This window comes from Sebastes umbrosus, chromosome 12, assembly GCF_015220745.1.
Source record: "Sebastes umbrosus isolate fSebUmb1 chromosome 12, fSebUmb1.pri, whole genome shotgun sequence".
Lineage (NCBI taxonomy): Eukaryota > Metazoa > Chordata > Actinopteri > Perciformes > Sebastidae > Sebastes > Sebastes umbrosus.
The window spans coordinates 14,270,795-14,295,703 of record NC_051280.1 but is presented as its reverse complement, the minus strand read 5'-3'; the positions used below and the strand labels follow the sequence as shown (position 1 = coordinate 14,295,703).

General features: G+C 38.0%; 3 pseudogenes; 2 read left to right on the top strand and 1 right to left on the bottom strand.

Moving 5' to 3' along the window:
- Positions 1 to 381: 381 nt before the first annotated feature.
- Positions 382 to 2,864, bottom strand: LOC119498609 (annotated as a pseudogene).
- Positions 2,865 to 8,973: 6,109 nt separating this feature from the next.
- On the top strand, positions 8,974 to 11,810 carry LOC119499071 (annotated as a pseudogene).
- Positions 11,811 to 16,145: 4,335 nt separating this feature from the next.
- Positions 16,146 to 24,567, top strand: LOC119498612 (annotated as a pseudogene).
- The last annotated feature ends 342 nt before the right edge of the window (positions 24,568 to 24,909 follow it).

Below are 24,909 nucleotides of genomic sequence, written 5' to 3'. Positions count from 1 at the left end.
CCGCGTCGGTCGGCGTCCCGCCAGCATCCCCGACGCGCAAGTAGGGGCGAGGGCCCGTTCATCGCTGCTTGCAGCTTTAATTTATTATTACTTTTGTCAGTTTCAAGTTATTTCAGTGACCATTGTGAGTTTTTCTTTCTTTAACGGAAGAGTACCAACAATTTTGTCCATGTCTTTATATGATGATTCTAAGAAAGTTTAAGTTTAAGAAATGGTGATATATAATGTCATACATTAACCAGCTAAGACAACGGAGTGCCAGTCATGGGCTACTGGGCAATTACATTGTAAAACAAAGTTCAGAGACCACAATGTAATAGGTTTATCTGGTCAAGGAAAATTAAATGAATAGGCCCTGGCATCATAAAATGTGATCTTTTGTTATTTTGGTCAAATAAAGGCTTTATTACAGGTTGAAAACAAATCTAAAAACAGACAAGCATTAATGCATAATCATGTGAACAAGCCTAACCTAAAACCTAACCATGACCTTAATCTAGTGAAACCAGTCCAGTGATGTTCCAGTCATGGGCATACCTAAAAACCACAGATTTTTGTCTTGATTGGCAGATTAAATATCACTCATACCTTAGAGAGAAGCTAGATAACACCCGCCATCTCTGATATTAAGGTTACACAAACAGAGAGGTGCTTTTGTTCAACAAAGGTGAACTAAGGATACAACAATCTAACAAATTAATTTAAAATATTAACAAAGCAAGGCATCTCAGATTTTTCAACTTTTTTTTGTTCTCACCCCTCCATAGACATGAGATGTAACTAGTTATGTAGACTTTTGGTCTTGCTTGATAAATTATTAGACATTGACAATTCACAGTGAGTCATTGGATATGTAGCTTCACTGGAAAGGATATCATGCTGGAAAACAGCTGTGCAAAGAAGCAGTCATATTTACAATATTTTGTTAAACCAACAGTATTTGTTTATTCAAAGATTACTGAATTATTGTTGACTGGATTGAACTGCTCTCTCATTAGCAAACAGAAGAAAGAGGAGTTATATTCATAATAAACTGTTCAAAACATAGAAAATAGTAGTGCATTTGTGTATAGTACACCTGGAGGGAATCAATCATAGTTCTTATTTAGAAAATGGTTTACAATGTAGTTATACTGTATCCAACAATATTAAAACATGAAAGGTGCTTATCACATCATTGGTGTAAAAACACAAAACACTTCATTGTGTAATCTGTTTCCTACATAATTGTCAAATAAAAGCTTAGAGAGAAAATCACAAATCATTTTATCAGAAAAATTAAAATGATTTAATATCTGAGTCTGTATCGAAACTGAACGTCTCTGTCAGGTTGCATGGATCCAAAGCCCCATCGCCTGAGGTCAATTTCAGGTATTTTCTCATCGGGATTCTTCAGCTCAAACTCAAAATAAACCAACATGAGGAAAAGAAACTGCTTGAGCTCGTTGGTGGCAAAGAAACGCCCAGGACACATGGAGACTCCAGCACCCCAGGGCATGTTGTAATATTTCACCTTCTTCCCTGCCTTGTAAAAATCTGTTTTCTTGCTCCCGTCTGGATTGAGAAAGCGGTCATATTTGAATGACTGTGGGTCGGGGTGGATCTCTGGGTCGACTTGAATGGCAATGTAAGGAAACAATGCCACTCTGTCACCCTCGCGAATGAAGTATTCACGACCATCAGCCATCTTGAAAGTCATATCCTGAAGCACTGCTCTTGTGAGGAGAGGTGCAGCGGTGAGTCGGAGGGTCTCTTCTACAGCGCTGTCCAGGATCGGTGTTTTCATCAGCATTTCACGGGTCAGGTTGATTAAAGGGCCACCATGTTTGACTTCTTGCTTAAATTCCTTCAGAACTTTATCGACCTCTGACTTCACTGCTGTCATGGCTTCTGGGTGTTTCATGAGGAAGAGGAGCAGCCAGAATGCAGAAGGTCCTGTGTTGCCTGAGAGGCCCAAAGAAGCACAAACATGTACCTGTCTACCATTGACTCCTTCATACCCATCTCCTCTTTGGCCCGCTGGATGTCCCACACCCATCGGCTGATGTTATCCTTGACCTTCATCTTCTGCACTGAAAGAGTGTTCCAGAAGCACCTCAATAGCCTGTCTGCTTCCAGCCTCTCCCTTGGTGGCAGGACCCCATAAGCCAGTTTGGGAAAGAGTTGGTCATATTTACGAAACTCGTGAAATAAGGCTTCTGATTCAGCTCTGTCTTTCTCTTTGGCTTTTTCCTCACTCCCTTCTGACTCATGTGGCTCATTGCCAAACAGAGACAAGTAGCCAGCCCTGAAAACAATATTGTAGCTGTACATAAACAGTCCGTCCTCCATCCAAGTTCTTTGGTCTTCAGCCGAGTCAATGTTGTGCAGCATGAGGGTCTGCAAATTACTCATCATGGCTTGTGTCATTACCTCCAGGCCGTCCCCCTTGAGGTGCTTGTTGCTGGACATCTGGAGAATGTTTTGATGCCCCTCTACGGATGTGTAACCAAACACCCTGCGCACCAAATGCGCAACAAACTTGTAGAAGTCCAGTTTTTCTCGGCTCTCCTTAACAAGTGACCCAAACGACAGAGGGTCCTGAATAAAGGTGATGTAAAACCCTCCCAGCTGTACTGTGAACACATCGCCATGCTTTTGCTTCATCCTCTCTAGGAACTTACGAGTGTTTCTGCGAAACTCTAAAACATGACCAAGCCAAGGGATGAGCCCCTTATCCAGAGGGGGTTCTCCTGGTCGCCGCTGTCTAAACACCCCGAGGAGGTACAGCCCTCCAATCAGAGCGGCAAGAAAGCCAAGAAGGATCGGCAGCAGAATTCCCATGACTGATTCCTCTGACAGCCACACAGAGATTTGGTGTTAAGGTCCACATCCTGCATGATATACAGACCTTTGCTCCTCCCTTTGCTTGTGGGATCAGCTTCAGCATTCTAGGAGCTGCCTACTAAATACATTTCCATTAAAACATTAAACAGTGAAACCGTTTAACAGAAGAGAACATGAAGCAACACTTTTGCTGTGCGTCAACTGAATAAACACATGGTTTTCAAAATGCCCACGAACAGGCCACATTATAATATAAATTGTTTTACCTAATTTGTAGAAGAAGTTGTTGACACAAAATGTAAAGACACTGGAATGGAATTTGTGTCTAGAGGTCAACATCATGTGAAACTTTCTGATAAGGAAAACAATGATGACCCTGACGGCAGTTCATTGACTTGGTTAAATGTGGCAATCACTTATTTATTATAGCTGCTGGAATAGCTGGTTGGACTTTGTACATTTTGTTTACTTTTTCTGTTGTTAATGCAGAACTGGCCCTGTCACCTCAGGCTTAGATATAATTATTTGCAAGAAGTACAGTGAATCGTGCATTATGTATGATTGCATTAATTAGCTTAGCAAATATTTTTATATCAACAAAACCTTCTTAGTATACCACTTAGGTAGTTTATTTAACTATTTCCAGGCAAAATTAGAGGTTGTTCGACTTAAGATAGAGAAGTTCACAACCCAAGTAACATAACAGCTGTGTCAATTTCTGACATGACAGAGGTGTGTTAAAAGGGGGGAAATAATCTACTAGATGTGAAGCTACTGCAAAGTGGCTTGTGCAACTAACAAAGAGTGCATTCTCATAGCGCAGCGACACATCACCTGCACCATGTTTGCTAGGAAAGTAGTTTTAGAAATGTATTAATGGGCTAAAATGTGTGAGAGTCAAACTTAAGTTCTGCACACTATTGAAAAGCGCCCAGCAAGTTAAATGTACAACATTTCAATCAAACAGATCTTCGTTAGATATCAAGATTTGATAATGTCATGAAGTAAATGTGAGAACATGAGTGTGTTTATGTCGTATCATATCATATTTTGGTTTGCAAAGCACAACTCTTTAAAAAGGACAAAAATATTTTTTTTAATAATAGACTGCTCAGTTCTTTTGAGAGAAAATTATCTATTCTCAGAATTGTTTCTCAATGGCATAACATTATATTTTTACCCATTTTGTGATATTGTATGATTGCTGTGATGCAGCAACATCACCACAATAACCCACGTCCTCCACCACCAACTTGAATAAATAGTGTAATGTTTTAAGAGTATTGGGATAAACCCACAATACAGTATTTAAGGATGATAACAGTTCATTTTTAATTAGAAAGTAAGGCTTGAAAGTGGGTAGGAGGTACAGCCCTCCAATCAGAGCGGCAAGAAATGAATGAATTGCATGAATTTCTCTAACATATATCTGGATTTTGTGATATCAAATGGATCACACAACACCCAACTGATTGGGAGTATAGCCCTGATCCTGACAACAGTTCACTGTGTTGATTAAATGTGGCAATTGCTTATTTATTATAGCTGGTGGAATAGCTGGTTGGACTTTGTACATTTTGTTTACGTTTTCTGTTTATCATTTTTGTATAGGCCAGTTTCATTAGTTTGTTTTTTTAAATGATTCTGCTGAACCACAATTCAAAATGATTTTCATTAGTTAATTTTCAGTGAATTTTTATTTATTATTACTTTTGTCAGTTTCAAGTTATTTCAGTGACCATTGTGGGTTTTTCTCTCTTTAACGGAACGTTACCAACAACTTTGCCTACGTCTGTAAATGTTTGTTTATGATTACAGTGTACAAGATGTACCTGATAAAACCTGACCTTGACCTTCTAGTGAAACTTTATTGACAGAACAGAAGCTACTGAAGATAACATCTGCCCTGTCTGATATTAGGGTTACACAAAGGGACATGATGACCATGTTACAGAAATGTATGTTAAGTATTAATGAGATAACTGCATCTTTGCTTTATTTTGCTTTTCTCCACATCAACCATCATGTGCTGAGGGTTGAAAAATTAAAAATGAATGCACTGTACACAAAATAAATAAAGAAAAATATTTGGATTTAATAAGGAGTAAGAGATATGAAATTAAGTGCTTTTAGAGCAATATTTACAGTACTGAATTCACCACTTTAACTTTTTTATATTGATCTTTTGAAAAGTAGAAAAAGAAGCAAGATAATATCTTCACAAAATGTATTTGAACATAAATTGTCAAGAGTTATCTGATTTCTAAAGTCTGCTGTGTGTTGCTCCTCGAATACGTAGTCGACATGTAGCACCACCTTCTGGAATGTATATGTAATTGCAGCAGCAGGCTGTAAACAGTACAACTGTGAAACCATACAGTCTATGTGTGAAACATACAACCTAGTTTTATTTATCCATCCATTATCCATTATCTGTTACCGCTTATCCTATTCAGGGTTGCGGGGGGCTGCAGCCGATCCCAACTGACATTGAGCGAAGGCGGTATACACCCTGGACAGGTCGCCAGACTATCACAGGGCTTAGCTTTACTCATACAAGATATATTTAATTACTGTTTGTATTGAGTTAAACAGCTCTCTAATGTTAGGCTAGAGGTGTAGATCTCCAGTGTGATTTGTAAGCAGAAGAGAGTTATATTAAGTTATATTGAAAATAAAAGTGTCCATTCTTGAAGGCTAAACCTAACAATGAGTGTGTGTTCAGACATAACTTCAGTGGAGTTTTAACTGCTCAGATGAGTTATTAACATTTTCGTTTAGGCATGAACTGTTTCTTTAAATTTGTGTTATATTACTCTCAAAACATCTCATTGGTTGTGTTCCTACCGCACAACTAGGGGACATAATGCAGTGGATATTTAAAACACTAAAATGTTTTTAAAAGAATGAAAAGCTTGAATATATAGTAAATATTAATTAATTATATATAATAAAGTATGGATTTGATTTAACAACTCATACAAAGAGGCGTGCCCTTTAATTGTATTCATGTTTTAGAAACTTTTTATTACCTTTATTTATGTAGTTGGTATTATTTATGTAATTGTAGGTTGCTTATGAAAGAGGCCTTTTTGTTCATCATAAAATGGCTATAGGCCCCTAGCAGGGATAACCTGATGAATATGCTATAGCACTAAGGCTGCCACCAAATACACTGGTTTCAAATAAAGGTCAGTCCCCTTGACCATAAACTTAGAAGCACACACAGACATTCATATGCAAATATAAATATGTATGACTAAATTGATATTAGCCTACTGTAAAGATAATTGAGTGATTCATTTTGATATCACCTTAATTTTGCAGTCTATTTTGGCACTTTGGCATCTTTACAATAAGTTGAAAACTGAACAGTTGCCATCTCACCTCACTACTGATTAGCGAATTCACCACCAGGTGAAGATGTTGTCTTTATTTACAACATGACTGCATGGCTCTGGGCAATATGACTGAAGCAGTTTCCTTTAAAACAAATGTCACTGACATTTCCTTGTCTGTGCACAAGGCAAAGTGTAAAGTTAGAATTCAAATATTAGTTGATAATTTTCAATATTACTTCTCCAGGTCTGCAAACACATATGAAACATATGGGTTGGATCAGCAGAAAGCACAGTATGAGATATGACACTGCATAACACTATACAACATAACAGAATTAAATAAAAAGATGTGTGTATTCAATCACGTTGTTAGAAGGTTGTCTGGAAGATAAGTGATGGTTGTTTCCTTTATCCGTCTATTTTGATCTACGGTGCACATCAGGGCCTGGGGCATGATCAGTCGGACCTGATATTCCATAATTGCATAAAGGAAATGCACAGGCTCATTAGGGCTTCGAAGCTGTTTTTGATTTCCATTCTCAAGAAGGAACACAATGCAGAAGCTCTCACAAAAACGGGATAAGAAAAACAGCGAATCGTGCAATATGTATTATTGCATTATTAGCTCAGCAAATATTTCAATGTCAACAAAACGTTCTTAGTATACCACTTGTGTGGTTTATTTAACTATTTCCAAGAGGAATTAGAGGTTGTTAGATTTAAGAAAGAGCAGTTTCTTCATTAAAATGACATGCATGAGCAAGATACTCCAAATGCTCTTTTGATCATCCACTGTTATTTAGTTTGTGTTAACAAAAACAAATCAACATATACACAGACAGACTGATGCTACAATAATTTGTAGATATTTCTGGATATGCCCTTGATAGTATAATAATAAAAAATTATACAAACAATAATAGTAATAATAATAAAAATAATAATGAAAATAATTACTATTATTATTGTTATTATTGCTTATTATTCCTATTTGTATTGTTATTATGATTGTTATTATTACGATTAATAATAATAATAATAATAATAATGAGAATTGTTATTATTAGTAGTAGTAGTATTGCTATTATATTATCATTACAATGCATTATTATTACAATAATAATAAAAACCATCACTTACTAATAGGACTATATGCCAAATATTAGGGATGTTACGTGCTGTGTCGAGGCTTCGAAGCGTGTGTCGAGTAATCCAGGAAGTTCTCCGCGATGCGCGTATCGAGGCTTGTATCGTTTTAGACCAATGACGTCATTGATGACATCCGAAGCCTCGCTGCCCGGCCATACCACGTGACTGGTTCATGAAGTGGTTCAGATCTTCACTGGTTCAACCAATGCCACTTTCCAGAAGTGACACAGAACACTAATATTACCCCTCCTGCCATTATTATATTATATTACACTACACTACAATACAATTATTGACCAAAGGATTGGTTTACACACATAAGATGCATTACTCCCAAAAAATTACAGTTTATTATACATGTATCTTATATACTCATAATATACTTACTAAATAGACTTTTTATTATATATGATATATATATAAATTGATTACATGGTAATAGATTTTTTTTCATTGTTTATAGTTATTCCCAACAGCCTTTACTGGCGCAAAATACAGTATATCACAGATCTGTGGTCCGAGTAGACCACAACCAGCACTGCTCCCAGTAGAGCACTTACACTTACACACCAAAAAACGACAAACTGACAATAACCTGATATTTTCAGGTGGATTTTCATTTAATTCTCACTGTGCAATATCATTTTCCACTTGTGCAATTTTGTTAATAGTCTGTTTATTGTCAATACTGTATATACTGCTCCTATTTTTACACTTCCTATCTTTATACTTGGTTCATATTTTGTTACACTGTGTTTAGCTCTTTTTTTACTGTGTTAGCTGATGCATCTTGTTTTTTGCACTATCCCCTTTGCTGCTGTACACTGCAAATGTCCCCACTGCTGGACTAATAAAGGAATATCTTATCTTATCTTATCACATGGTTAAGATCATATCTGCCTGTTTTACACTCTTTGACCACCAGGTGGTTTTGTGAGCACATGAAGCCTCGAGCAATGAACCCTTTTCCGAACCAATTTGCTGGAAAGCTTCAAAGCTTCATGAGGCTTCATCTCGCCATCACTACCAAATATATTACTCATAGTAATTTAAAAGTGGGTCATAAACCTAAAAATGTGGACCATTCACTCGGATTATTATTAAAAGTATTGTAATCGGGTTTTTGGTTACAATCTTCTGGACCGGATGCAGCACGTTGCAGAAACGTGTAGCCACCATGGATGTATTAAAAGAGCCCCTATGAGATGAGCCCACTGTTACATCATGCCAGAGATCAACACGTGAAGCAAGAGGAATCACTTCCACCTACCTCCGCCTTCGTTTAAATACCGGTAAATCAGGAGAGAACATACAAAAGCGTAAACCAACGTGGTATTACTTAGAGACAGAGAACGGATGGGTTGTTTCACACTGTTAGTTTTTCTAGCTTCTCCGACAGTAAATGTAATGAGGATATGTGAAATGATGAGCTGACAGCGTGAAAGGCTGCAGACTACACTGTAGCCTATCGAGCCAGAAGTAAGATCTCACATTCGTTTCACTATCTTTGACTTTGCAAGGGGATTGTACAACTGATGCTGCGTTCATGACGCATCGGATTTACTACAACAATCGATCTCTGGCACTTTAAACCTGATCATATAATCAGGCGCTAATGATTACAGGGAACATTTTGTTAAATTGCCAGTTCTGTCGTGTTTAGCCAACATGAATAATGCATAGCCTTACACAGAAAATGTCACGGAGATGGAAGTTTACAATTTAACAGCCATTTCCATTACGCAACCTATCTTTACTATTTTTTTTCATACAACCTGAACATGACATGATAACCTGCTGACGTCAGACCTGCGTGGAGATGGGAGTTACATCACGTAGCCGGCTCACTACTTCCTCCATACAGTAGGTACTATCTGAGGCTCTAAAAAGACTCCAAAAAACCTCTCTGGATCATTTCTTTGTAGTCGATTCAAATAACGACACACTCCTTAAACAAGGTAAGACTCAGTTCAGCCTACTGTGGCTTAATGTGTAGGTTTTATCTGATGTTAAAGCTGTAGTCCTCGCTCTCCATGTTGTTTTTATTTAATTATCTGGGCTGTTTCTGTTGTGTTCTTTGATCAAAATACCACTTCAGAAGAGTATAACTTGGTCTACTTGGTATGTATGTGTCGTACAATATGCTAGTAGAGTTATTTAGGCCTATAAGAGGATGTGTCTCCCCCCTGCCCTTCATGTGTAACCTCTGAGCACTTCATGTGGTGTTAACATTACATCTGATCAGTGAGTTAAAAACCAGCTTGGGGGTATGAATTTAAACAGTATTGTAGTTTGTAGGCTAAACCTTAAAGCTTATCCACAACTGTAATTTAGGTTTACAGGGAAGTATTTAACATGGATGTAACAATGGATGGATCCACTCTATACTGAATGAGCTAATATGCTGTGTTTTGTGGGAATAACTTAAGAAGTTACACTAATACCTAACTTTCCTTTCCTTCTCTATTTTAGTCAAGATGTCTTCTTACGAGGAGAATGAGTCTAAGTTCATGCGAAAAGCAAAGGAGAATCCATTTGTCCCATTGGGTGAGTACATCTTGTACCCTAGGTTACATCATGAAAACGATTGAAACTAAGCTAACTTGTATGACATTAATAACTTTAAAAAAACAAACAATAATCTTGTCTGAACGTATGCTGTTAAAGGTACTATGTGGAATTTTCAGAAAATTATTCATGACACCGGTGGCCGTTAAGTGAACTGCAGTCAGTATCCTGTTATTCTAGCGCATGCTCACACTCCATAGGCACGAGCTGGCCTTCCTGGGCACTGGCCAAAACAGTGACTTGACATTATATTACAATCATATATCATATATCATATTTAGAAAAATCGTTACAAACTGTAATGTTCCTATATTTTGGTTAGAACATTAGCTCCATGATACTAACTAGTTCGCCGTTTGGAAATTACTTCATCAGCAAACGTTACAACGCAACCAATGCCAGATCCGTGCCATATGGCTAAGTTACAGCTAGCTGGCTAACCTTAGTTTAGCTTGGGTTAAGTTAGCTAGATGGCCGCCCCTACCTTGCATCGCTCTTGGCTAGTAGATGGCAATTGTTAGTATTGTTGTAGTTATACACCTTTGGTTTGTGTACCGTTAACATCATTTATTGTTGGCTAAAATCAACACTGTTTGACATAATACACAAGTTAGTATCATGGATCACATTAGCTGGTCATGTTGGCAAGCCAGCCAACTATAGCCATATTTTGCTAGCAATAACGTTAACAAGCATGCAAGCTATGGTTAGGCAGGTAGCTCAGCTAACGTTAGCTGATAAAGTAAATTTCAAATGGCAAGCTATTCAATTTACCTGCCAGATCAGCCCCGGAGTCTCGATGGATGACAGTAATTTGCTACGAGCTAGAGACTGTTGGCGCTGTAGGGGAATTGAAGTGAGGCAAGGCACTCGGGAGCGCGCATAAATGTCACATTCCGCAAATTACACCGACCTCGGTTGTGCATTCGTTAAGAAAATGATTGATTGACTTTCTTTCAATTTTCATGGTAAAATCGTCTCGAGTCCTTTACAGATCAGTCCACAGGCTGTTATAGGCAACTATAGGTCTCAGTTTTTAAGTTAAATTACAATCCATTCGGGCGCCTGGTTAGCTCAATTGGTAGAGCGGGTGCCCATGTAACAAGGCTTGGTCCTGACCGCGGCGGCCCGGGTTCGAATCCGGCCTGTGGCCCTTTCCGCATCCACTCTCTCTCTCCCCCCTTTCCAAGACTCTATCCACTGTCCTGTCAATAAAAAAAAAATGAAAAAATGCCCCCAAAAATATAACTTTAAAAAAAAAAAAAAAAGAAGTTACAATCCATTCACACATTGGCAATACAAACCGATTTATACATGTAAATAGTTTCACACAGTACCTTTAGGTATACCCTACTGTTAATTCATTTTTGTTGTAAAAGTTGTTACACTCACTTTGTTTTCATGAGTCATCTGTATAAATTGATCTGTCTTTTTGCTCCTTGCAGGAATGGCTGGATTCTTTGCCATTGTGGGGTACAGACTGATGAAAATGAAAAGTCGGGGAGACACAAAAATGTCAGTTCACCTGATCCACATGTGTAGCTGCCCAAGGCTTTGTGGTCGGCGCCATGACTGTTGGTATGTAGCCTGGATCATCATTTTCTGATTTGATCAGAATTGCATCGTTTCAGTTTGTGTAAAAACTGCTGTTTTTTTGTAGTGGGATGCTTTTTAAAATCCTGGTTATTACAAGTGGTTTGGGCTGTTTAAACTGTCATCATTAAAAACATATAGGTGTGGATTATCGGCTGGTTAACATTACGACCATTTCTACTTGTCAATGATGAATAATTTTAAGTAGATGTAAGGGTCGTTGTGTAACTTATCCCTCTTTTTCTTTGTTTTTAGGGGTTCTGTATTCACATGTACAGAGACTACATTGTAAAACCCAGAGAAGAACAGAAAAGCATTGGAAAAAAAGTGTAAACATGGACTCTCTACACTGACTTTTATGTCCCTTAATATTACATTCATATTAAGGTGTGTAGAACATTATTATTTAACAGATGTGTCATCATTGTGTATGCACACGCCCTTTCAGCAGCTCACTCACCTCTACTGTAACATAGGTATAACTTATTGAGTACACTTCCTATCCTCAAGTAATATACCAGAGGGTACAGCTGTCACTTTTGTATTGAGAAGGAGGTGTATTGATCTCAATCTTTAACACTGATTACGCTCCCGTGTGTTTGCTGCTGTAAACCCAGCTGGTTTTATATATGTGTGGACAGGTGACATGACCAATTTTGTTGCCTCCTATTGAATGGTGTGTGAGTGAATATAGCAAAAACTAGAACATGTAGCAAATCATTTGAAAACAGTTTGACTAGGCTAAGCCTAGATTTAAACAAGCTTTTTTTTTCTTCTTGTGTTTAATTTATTGCCTCATACCAAGATATATTATTTTATGTATTTAATGTAGGGATTTTTGCCAAATGGAAAATGCTAACACCCTAGCCCACTTAAAAACAGGCCATCCAGTGCATTAGGGATATGTTATGGAAGGCTTTGGTCTACAAGCAAGGCCGGTACCTTCACATTATTTTAACAACAAGGACACAAATTGGTTTGTGACTCACCACAGTATCAGATTATCACACAAAACAATATATAAAGTGATCACATGGAAATTAGAAAGGAGCAAAAACCATGAGACAAAACCATAAAGGGTGTCTTGTACAGATAAAATGTGTGATTTACAAAGGCTAAGTCTTTTTCCATATTATATCATTACTTTGTGATACACAGGGGTTCCAATATTTAATTACAGAAGCTCCCACAAGTCTTCATGAGACATTATGTGGTAACACTAACTGAGGCTACACCTACAGACCGTGCAGGTACCTATAAAAATATCATCATATAGCCTACCTTTTGATATGCTTCAAATACATGCCTTGTTAAGTTATTCACAAAGTTGAGGTTTGAATGTTGTGTGCAAATACAGACACATGTTAATTTTTTGTAAATTTCTTAATTTTTTTTCTGGAAATAAAAATGACCTTGAAATTGAATGAACTACCTGGAATTCTGTTGTGTATGTTTAAAACTCTCCCAAAATTGCACTGATTTTGACTGTTGTAGGCTTGCTCGTAACAAATGCCAAAGTTGCAAAGCCCGTTTTATTATGTACACCTAGCTAAAACTACTACAGTCTAACAATAGTTAACAGTTAGTCTGTGTAGGAGACATTACTCAGTATAACACAATACAATTCAACGGCACCACAAACAACAGCCTCTAAAATAAATTTAACAGTCTCTAAAACAGTTGCAACAAAAGGGTGACCATTAAAAACATTTCATTGATTCAGGTAGGGTTTCTTGAAGACCAAGACATTAGTTTTAGTTAGGTATACCTAACATACTGTCCTTTTAAGTGTTACAGTTAATTACAAACTATTCTCTTGTATGGTCAATGGTAGGGTGATAACTTTCTTTCTTGAAACTCATGGTAATTGGAAACTTTAGTGTTCAATTTATTGTGTCCCAACAAAAATCATACCTATAAAAGCATTACACAATTTTGAACATTACCCTAACCTCTCCCATCACATAAACCTGCTTGCTTTCCCTCAACGATACCTTAATGTTTCATACAATGCTTTCCTGGTAGTGTCCCCACCTAAGATCCAATTTCAACAGGAATGCATTACATCAAGGCGGCGAGATGCCTCTAAAATGCTGTATCATCGTGACTTTTGGACCCTCCTGTGAGTGCTCATGATGCCACTACTGCCCATGAGCACAGCCGTTTACACCTGTGTAGGCCGTACCACCACCCTACACATAGAAATGCAAGTGGAGAGCACGGATGTTCACGTACCTGTTTAGTTTAGTGTCGCAATACCACTGAGCGAGGGTGTGTGTAAGTATGACTATTAGATGACTATCAGCTTCATCACCCATACAACCCACAATCATACCAAAATCAGAGCATCCTTAAGGTTGTTCCTTACCTCCAAACCTGGGGCGAGGATGCATGTGGGTACTTGAAAATCTTCTATGGGATTCACTATCAAATGGGGAAAATAATATTTCACTTTTGTGTCTTCTAGAGTATTATTATTATAATCACAACACATATGAATGGGTATTTTTAAACATGGATTGGATGTACCTACAGCCAGTATCTTCCAACTGACAAACACCAATGATTGTACAATTGTGTATTTGGCATGACATGACAGACTTATTTTGTTGGTTTTTTTTTGCCTAACAATGGTTTCTTTTGATAGTAAAGGTTGCTGACCCCTGGACTAGAGGGTTCTTAATGAATCTTTCTGGTACCGCAAAACCTTCTGAGCATTGTGATGAAGGTAACACAGCTTATAATCTAAGTATATAGTATATAAGTCTAATGCAGTGAGGGCCAAAGAGCCAGATGTACTACGGAGTAGTAGGCCACATTGAGGAAAAAAAAGCGGAGATTTCCAGAATAAAGTCATAATATTACGAGAAAAAAAAAGTCGTAATATTACGAGAATAAAGTCATAACTTACAAGAAAAAAAGTCGCAATATTTATGAGAATAAAGTCATAACTTTACGAGAACAAAAGTCATAATATACAGGAATAAAGTCATATAACTTTACAAGAAAAAAGTCGTATCTACGAGAAATAAAGTCATAACTTTACAAGAAAAAAAGTCGTGATATTACGAGCAATAAAGTCATAACTTTACGAGAACAAAAGTCATAATATTATGAAAATAAAGTCATAATATTGCGAGCAAAAAAAAAGTCATAATATAACGAGAATAAAGTCATAACTTTATGAGAAAAAAAGAAAATAACATGTAAATTACTACTTTATAATATTATGACTTTATTATCATAATATTACAACTTTTTTCTTGTAAACTTATGACTTTATTTTCATATATTATGACTTTATTCTCGAAATCTCAGATTTTCTTTATTTTTCCTCAATGTGGCCCTAATACTACTACTCCGTCGTACCGTCATACCATAGACCTAAAACAATGATAAATTAAAATTAAAATGTAAAGAAAAAAACAGTTATTCATTTCCATTTTTTATAAATCCACAGGGAGGCCACTTGGAGAGGGGCTAAAGAGACACATGTGCTCCAGAGCCACAGGTCACAGACCCCCTGCTTTAGTCTATTTACCTTTGGCAGTCTGACACAAGGTGCTTTGAGGAGTATGTCGCCCTCATGTGGTCATGTAGGGCCATTGCCTTAAGGTGGCCTGCTTCAAACGTCCTTAGTTGAGATTTCTGGGGCAAAAAAAAGTTTTTATTTCATCTTTTGAACTGTAACCGTATGATGTCAAGATCACTCAAAACAACCAATACAGCAAAACGAACGTACCAGCACATTATGAAAACTTTCCTCCTCGTTTCCCGCCCTCAATTTTTCTCTAAAACTATTGGCAAAATTAAAAAAACAAACAAAAAAAAACCCCCTAAAAGACAGCACACTCACAGTTCTTCAATTGAAATTACTGACCTTCTGAAAAATTGACAAATTGACAAATATTTACCGCTAACTGATGTTACAGACCTGTGAACTAATTAAGCAGCATGTCCTCTTGTTCCCACGGCTACCATTATTGCTCTCGCGAGATCTTGTTCCAAGTCTCTGGAGTGCCGTTGCTAGGGATAGACAGCAGCGTCGCAACCAGTGAGGAAGCTGTCTCTCCTCCTGGCTACTTTAGAACATAATGCAGTGCAAAACAGCCTCTAACTCGTTACAACAGCCGGTATTTGGGATAAATGACTGGTGAGCTTATTTTCTCTTATACTATACCTTACGTAAGCTATTGTTATGCTAGTTAGTTAGGAGTTGGAAGACTAGCAAATGTGTTTTTGCTAACAAGACAAGTAGTCCATGGATGTATGGGAGTAGTCAGTCATCAATAATAACCCTATGTCTGACAGTCATTGATTTATATGAAGAGAATGGTCTCTTGTTAGCTGCTATTTTCACAAAGATGAGCCAACATTTTGGGCATTAATTTTAAACAAGTATTTTAACTTGGTCTGCTAGAAAAAAATATATAGTAACAATGGAGCTAAGATTGCCAAGCTGGTAAAGGTACTTGTTTTCATTCAGTTAAAACAAACAAGTGCCAAAAACTGTAAACCTATCCCTTCACTGCAGCCTTCAAATCCAGGGAAATGTAATCAAGTATCCATGAGACTAATATAACCTAATTCACCAAACCAACTTTTAGTCACAATATTGATTTTCCACCCTTTTATTAAGTTGATTGTTTTCTCCTAAATCAATAGATCATGGAGCATGATGATGAACTGAATGATTTGAGGCTTCAGTTCCAAGCGCTACAAAAAACGCAGGAAGAAGAAAATTTGGAGAGGAAAAAGGGAAAGAACCAGATAAGCCTAATTTCAGCGCTACCCAGGATGATTTGGATCTATCTAAGCAAGGTATTCAGACAGACGATCTGCAACTGAGGTGAGTCTAAAGGCTAAAATAAATGTGTTCTTCAGTGCCAGCTTAAACTGTTTGATAGGCCTACTTTATCAATTAAACAAAACTATAAATAAGCACACATTAGGACTTCTTCATTAGAAATGAATCACCTATGAATCTATGTGAAGAATCACTCATCAATCAGTGTTCCTTTTAATTACCTAGAACTGCTACAGAATGAGAATCAAAAACCAAAATTTGCTGGACCAACTGAGGGAGCTTAAGGATGAAAATGGTCGACTCTTCAAAACTTCTGAGTGAGAAGGATTTTGAAATTAAACACCTGAAGAAGAAAAGAGAAGAAGAACGACTGGTTTTTGCAGGTATAAATATCTACAGCTTTTGCACCACAGTAACATTATAGATACAATCACAGCTTCCTCTTGATTTATCTACTCATAATCATTTAGGCACATCAGGCCGTGGCAGGGGATATCGCAGCTACCAAGATCATTGAGCTGTCCAAGAAGAATAGAGAGATAATTGCTGAAAATTGAGCGAGGACAAAGATAAATCCAAGCAAAACAAGCAACAGAGTCAAATGAGCTTGAGAAGAGGTAACATTTAATTTTATTTGTGGATGGATGTTCTGCATTTCAGCCACACAGCTGTTCACAAATTTGTTTTATTAAACAAAGATTTGTTGTTTATAATGCTATTTGTAAACTGATATAGAGGGAATAAATGAATGAAAAAGTGTAATGTTATGCTCCTTTTTATAGCTGCAGGTGGCTTGGTGCACTCTCCATCTGGGCAAAAGATTGATACAAAGTCACAGAGGTCATATGAAGACTGTGAGGTAATTATTAATGTGAAAATTCACAGTTCACCAAAATTATATATGTTTATGTCTTCCTAGTTTTAATGATGGCAACTCAATGAATCATGTATCATCTGTTCACAAAAGCAGGAAAATCCAGCGGTGAAATTCTCTGCAGGATAAATTAGCTGCTGCCCAGCTGAAAGCGACTGAGTATCGCAACCAGGTTCAATCTGTCAAACAGGAGCTGAAAGTAGCTCAGAAGGTAGTTTTATTTAAGTCTAATTGTTTAAGAAGAATACAACATGTATATGATTGATCAACAGTGACTTCTGCTACTGTCATTGTAGGTTTTGATCAGTGAGATTGGAGAGGAGGTCAACTTTCAGCAGTTACTGAGCTCCCCCGGGAGTTTTAGAGGTCGCTCTCAGCACATATTGGCTCTTCAGACAAGGGTAAGCTCAACATGAACGTGCTTCTCAAATAAAGTTGTTCAAAGAGTTAATAAAGTGTTTTGCAAAGTCACTAATATAAGGTAGCAGGCGTATAAAACAAATAACTGAATTCAACTTTATTGTGCAACAGGTGCGGGGACCTGGAGCAGCAGCTGAGCCAGTCGACTCAACGAAGAAGTGTCCTGAGTGGTAGAGGAAGAGTTTTCTGGGCATGGGGTCCTTCAGAAAACCCCTCCTCAGGACAAGAACCCTCAGCTACATCCGCGCCATGGAGAAGGAGAAGAGGGAGGCATTTGAGGTGTGTATACAATGATTGTAAATCAATTGAATTATGTGAATTTGCTGATGAATGTCCTGCTTTCCTTCCAAAAGAGGATCTCAGCGGACTACGAGGCCCTCCTTAAAGACCCACGAGGACGTGAAGAAAAAGCTGGAAGCGTCTAAAGCCAGGAACAAATCTCTGTCTACCGAAATGAAATCTGTGAAGGCCCAGATCTCCACCCTCATGGAGAAGGGTAAACATGATGATGAGCTGGTGGCTGGCTCTGCTGGTGAGGCGTTAGATAAGAGGAAAATATCTAGTTATATTTAATATACATGGTGTATCTTCTGCATCTCAATTTTACAAAGACGTATAGAGCATGCTTGACAACATTTTCAATTATTATGTGAAAGTTTTATACTCCCTGTGGATCCAGACATATTTAGGTTGACCACTGTACAATATGTATTTTTTTTCTGAAGGTTTTGACAGCTTTTATGAGCCCTAAATGAATTGAATTTTGTCAACCACAGACAAGCATTCAAAATGCTTACACTGGAGTTATGTAACAGGAATATTTTTAATATTGTAGCTCTGTTAGTGAGTTAAATATGGTTGAATGCGTAACATGATTAAAGCCCATCTGACTAATTTGTGGTTCAGCAGCGAATGCTCCATGAAAGGCATGAAATGTTTATACATTTAATGATTTATTACTACACAATTCAGTTCTTATTACACAGGCCAAATAACAAGAAAATAATCAGGGATTTCACATAACATTAAGCTACAGACTGCAGAAAGAAGGATCTTCTGTGTGCTTTACTACATTGTTCGCCTCTTCTACATCCGGCAGAAGCAGCAGACTCAGATGCAGGAGGGTGCCTGAAACGGCTCGGCCAGCAGCAGAACGTACAGAGCAGGGAGGCCCAGCGGAGCCCGAAACAACAGCTGGTCAGCGAGCCTCCAGAGCACAACACTCTCACCCAGAAGCTGAAGCTGATAGTTGCTGAGAGAGAGGCCAGGATCAAAGAACTAGAAGGGGAGATCCAGCAGCTCTCTGTCAAGGTAAAGAAGGCAAAAATCATGGGAATGACACAAAAACTCATCCATCAATCCATTATCTGTAAACACTTATCCTATTCAGAGTCGCAGGGGGGCTGGAGCTGATGACAGCCTACATTGGGCGAAGGCGTGGTACACCCCGGACAGGTCGCCTATCTATCTATCACAGGGCTGACACACAGAGACAAATTCGCGCTCAACATTCACACCTACGGGCAATTTATAGTCAACAATTAACCTAACCTGCATGTCTTTGGACTGTGGGAGGAAACCGGAGAACCTGGAGAAAACCCACGCTAACACGGGGAGAACATACAAACTCCATACAGAAGACCAAGTCGGGTTTGAAGGCGACAGTGCTAACCACTGCACCACCGTGCAGCCCACATAAACTCATATCAGCAAAAATAATGTTGTGTTTGATTTCATATAACAAAAAGCAAAAAAGTTATTTGTCCATTAAATGTGTGTGTTGCAGGATGAGGCTGAGGAGAGACAGTCCAGCCTCAAGACAACTATTTGCAGTTCAGGATTTCCCCCTGAAGAGGGAGACATCAACAAGAGAATAACATCTTCAGGGTATGTCAGCTAATGTATGAATACAATTTAACATTACTTTAATGCAGGTAGTCACTGACTGATTTTGTATTACATCTTGTTCTCCTCTGCTAACTGTTACAGTTAGACTGAGAAATCTTGTTTGGCAAAATAAGGGTTCATAATTCACTACTTCTGTAATCAGATATTGATTTTGTTAGATGCCTCACAGCATTTTGCCGCAGAGTGATTTCTGTTAATATGACTGTCAACTCTTTCCAGTTCGGTTTCTAGATTTGGTCATAAACTGGTGCTGCCTGCTGTCAGAAGTAGTATAGAATACAAGTAAGTGAACATGAAGCTACTCTATTTATACATTTCCTGATGCATTGTGTTACACATCAGTTTAAGTATCACTGAAATTAATTAACAAGGAAAAGGGGCCAAGTTCAGCGGATATGAGCGCACTGATGGTTAACATCCTACAGACAAAGTAATAATCTACACTCTAGACATCCCCTTCACAAAAGGAAGTTTATTCAAGTGTGCTATTAGTATACTTCTTTGAACTTAAAATAAAGAGAATATACTTTCAGTTGACCTTTTATGTACTTAACAAAAGTATAACTTAAGTATACGTGCTCATACTGACAAGTATACTTAAAAGCCTAAGTATAACTTGGCTTATACTGACAAGTATACATAAAGGTCTAAGTATACTTGGCTTATACTGACATGTATACAGAAAAGTCTAAGTATACTTGGCTTTATACTGACAAGTATACGGAAAAGTCTAAGTATATTTGGCTTATACTGACCAAGTATACTTAAAAGCCTAAGTATACTTGGCTTATACTGACAAGTATACATAAAGGTCTAAGTATACTTGGCTTTATACTGACATGTATACAGAAAAGTCTAAGTATACTTGGCTTATACTGACAAGTATACGGAAAAGTCTAAGTATATTTGGCTTATACTGACAAGTATACATAAAGGTCTAAGTATACTTGGCTATATACTGACAAGTATACAGAAAAGTCTAAGTATACTTGGCTTATACTGTAGGCCTACTTACTTAATCTTTTGATCAAGATAAACTTAGGAAAAGTATAATTAAGTATTTCTGCCTTATAGGCCAACAGAAAAGAATACTTGGCTTGTAGTTGTGCTTACTTTTTGATAGAGTAGCCTATTAAAGTGTGTGAGAGTTTGTAAAAGTATGTTTTGATATGAATTTACTTCAATTCATCAGGTTAAATGGATTATCCGGTTCACCGTGGAGGCATGCGAGAACAACACATTTTTTTTTTTTTTTTTTTATCTCATCACAAATCAAGTCAATAGCAAAAAGGAGCAAGTCTCTTTATGTAAAGCATAAATCATTGGCTAAGTACTATCAGTTAAAGTTACAAAGCATACTTTCATGAACTAAAAAAGAAGAGATGCTCACAAGCCACTTTTTTTCAAGTTCAAAGTCAATTCTTTTGTTTTTCTACTGACAACGGTATATTGTTTGTTTGTTGTACGTGTTTGTTGAAATGCACATCACCTCTTCATCTGGAGCTTTTAAAACACTTGCTATTGATTCTAACAAAACATCACAACAAAACATGTTGCTTTGTGCCAGCAGCACGCGTTGCCATAAATGGTCTTCAAAAGCAAGACATTTCTTCAGTCTGTTACCTCTCTCACTGAGGTAGCAGAATGAACAAATCAAACGGCACAGCGTTATCATGTTTGTTGCTGTCTCTTGTCCTCATCAAACTTGGTGATGTAGGACTGTTTTTGTGTGAAAATGATCTGTCTATCTTAAAGACTGATGCTATGCTAATATAATAAAACGTCAGTAATGTCAGCTGCTCGAGAAAGACTGCCACAACAAAAAGCACAACAGCATGCAACCTATAGTTGCCAGAGGTGGCAAGTATCCATGCGCTGAGAGTTTGTTTGTTCCCAGGTCCGTTAAATGATTCACACGAGGAGCATTAAACCTTGAGATGCTATCTTTCGTGTGGCATTTATTTTCATTTGGCAATGTTGATGTTTTTGTTTATCACAGGTATCAAAATTACCTTGTCTAATATGGTGTGAGGGAATGCTGCATCGCTAAAATATTATATTCATTTGTAGTAAATTGTACTGTGCAAGCTCTTTTCAAGGCCATGCATGCACACTTTTTGCGTTCCTGAGTATTGCAGGGTTTCCACTAGACCTTGGATTTATTTGTATTAATTCATTCAGGTCAAAATCATGACTCAGAGGTGCACTGAACCAAGAGTTTTACAGTTTCTTTGACAGCCTTCTGTCAGATTAACAGGGAGTGGGACACAATTGCGACCAGGGGAATCTTAAAGTTAAAAGAAAGGTGGGCTCAGATAATAAAGTAAAACACCACTGTTTAGCAGCTGACTAGAGGATAAACTCTCGAGTGAAGTTGACTAAAGAAAAAGACACTGGTAGCAATGCCAGGTCAGAACTGAGAAGCCAGGCCACACTGAACCTGTGCCCCACTCTAACAGACTGAGCTCAAAAAGCAAACAGAAAAACAGTGAGCAAATCATGCAGCTAGGTTCACTTGGTAACTTCTGCCAATACATGCAGCTAGAGCGTGCACAGAATGGAGCTCTCACAATAAGTCAGCATCTGAACACTTGAAACCAGGGGTAGATTAGGCTTCACACACCTGATCCTCATCAGGGACAATTAGGCGCCACAGTTGCCCCTCTTCAGAGATGATTAACCCCACCAGCCCCTCACACCCTCAGTATTAGAATATTTTACCATTTTGCTAAAATTCTAAACTAAGCGTTGCATGTAGCAGATATTAAAGGAACAGTGTGTAACATTTCAGGGAATGTATTATCAGAATTGGAGGTACCACTTCATTTAACAAGTCTGAAAATGTCATGATAATTAGGTGATATTTACCAAGTAACCTTTTGGAAATTTCTTTGGAATTACTGCCAAATTACCCCAATATTTACCTAAAAAGTTATCAAAGAATTACTTTATTATAAACATTATTTAATAATTACATGCCGCTATTTCCAATAGCTGGTAATTTATTCAATACATTTCCAGGAAAAGAATACAAAGTTAATTGATATGCTTTATTTCCATGTCTGTTGATAAATAGATAATAATTAGCAAATAACTTATTTGAAATTTCTTTAAAAAAAAACTCTCCCTGAATCATGACATTAGCTACCAGGTTGCATTTGTGTAGACAATAAGTCACACAATGGTGAGATTTGTGCCTGATCAGAAGTGTCTTCTATTAGTTTTTGTTTTCCACCTCCGATGAAGAGCAGCGCACAGCCGCTTCTCAAGCCTAAGGGACCTATTTTGACGATAATGTTTGATACATTTTGAGGTAAATATTGGGATAATTTGGCAGTAATTCCAAAGAAATTTCAAATAGGTTACTTGCAAATTATCACCTAATTACCATGAAATTTGCCGACCTGTAGAATGAAGTTTTACCAAAATGGAATATAATATTCATAACTATGTTTTCATTTGTGTATAATCACCTGAAACTAAGTATCATGTTTTCGTTAGCTTAGAATGAGCCCTTCTTATCTACATAGGGAGCGGGTCCTCTTTACGGAGTCCGCCATGTTACACTGCCATGTAGCCCAAAATGGACAAACCAGACACTGGCTCTAGAGAGAGCCTTTCACGTTTTTACGTTACCTGAAGGCCACCGTAGTTCTCCGACGCGCCTGCGGTAACGTGAGCCACAGAGTGCAAAACCATGGTATCGCCAGCTGCCTTCTGACTTCCGTTGCTCCTAAAGTAGTGTTATTATGGTATGGATTGCCTCTGAGGGAGACTAACAGCGTTACCACAGTTTTGCACTCAGCGGCTCAAGTTACCGCAGTTTTGGAAAGGGAGGAGTGAGTTGCGGGGTACTCAGTTTGGTTGCAATCTGCAACACTACTATATGCCGCCAAATCGAACACACTGTCCCTTTAAAGCAAAGTGACTTAATTTTCCCTTCACTATAATCACATTACATTACAGTACTAAATCTGAAAATTGATTATGTCATGAATTAATAATTAAAACGTTATATAGGCAATTACTTTATCAATGTTATTATTAAATAAGTAAGTAAGTAAATCCATCTATTCATTTGTCCATGTCCATCTGAAGTTCTCTTAGTCCATCTCTACAGTCAACATCAAGTAGAATAGCATGATTTTTAATAACTGATTTCTAACTGAATCTTGCAGAGAGAAAGAGATGAGCCAGAGGTTTTTGGAGGCGGATCAGAAGCAGCAGGAGGAGCAGCAGCTGGAGAGGGCAAAATTGAATCCAAAGTAAGGACTGTGCAAGTAGCAAACTGGTATGTCCAAGGTCAGTGTGATGTGACAATACCAAGCATATTTTCAAATTATTATTTTTTTTTTTTCAATGCTCTGACTCATTTCTCTGTCTGTCTCGATTCTGGCTATCACGACTGTCCCTCAGGAGCATTGTCCCAGCACCAAGGTGGCAGCAGGAGTCGCTGGGCAACAGGAACTGAATAGACAAATAGGCAGGCATTTGTAAACATCTTATCTTTAACTCTGACGTTACTGTTTGACTATCTCACTTGAAAACAAGCAAGATTTCAAGATTTACACCAGACGGCAGGAATTCTTAGCAATGGACACACTGCTCATTCTAACCATTATGTCTGGGCTGCACAGAGATGCTCATGCTCTTGTACGTTGCCTCCTGGCTGGTCATTTAGCTGCAGGAAATGGATGCGCTGAGAGCATCGCTGAAGAGCACCCTCCACCGTGACCTGCAGCTCCGCGGTGACGTGATGAGACAAGCCGAGCGTGTTTTCCTGGAGGCTCTGTGACAGCCCAGACTAGACACTAACCAGGGGAACTGGCTGGTCCCTGCTCAGCCTCACGTCCAGCTGAGCCCTACCTTCTCCTGTCACATGTGACAAACAGCAGCCTGCCGGAAACAGGCTCTCCTCTTCTGCCACACAAACATCATACAGGTCTTTTTTCTCCGTTTGAAGCCCTCAAAGACAGTTTGTGCTGGTTCCTTTGTGCGTTCGGCGACCTCAGTTTAACCGCTTGAGTGCCTGAAGGCATCAGACGAGTGTTCCTGCTGATTACAGAAAAGTTTGATGCTGATTTTGTCTGCTCGCTGTTTTATAAATGTCACATTTTATTAGATTTGTGTATGTCTTTCCCTCTACTGTTAAAGTGCTTTGCAGGTATAGAGAGCAACAATGTCTGTTTTTGAAGTATTTGTGTAACTTAATGGGACATCCAGTTTAATCAATGATGTTTTGAATAATGTTTACATTCATGGCTATGACCTTCCTAGAGTTTCGAGTTTCTTTTGGCTCCAGGCGGTTGTACATAAATGTGTGACAGGCCAAGCCAAATAGTAAACACCTTCCCAAAAACTATAATATTCCTTTTAAATATTCCTGCTAATCATTTCTGACTTGAAACCAGCTGTGTGGGAAT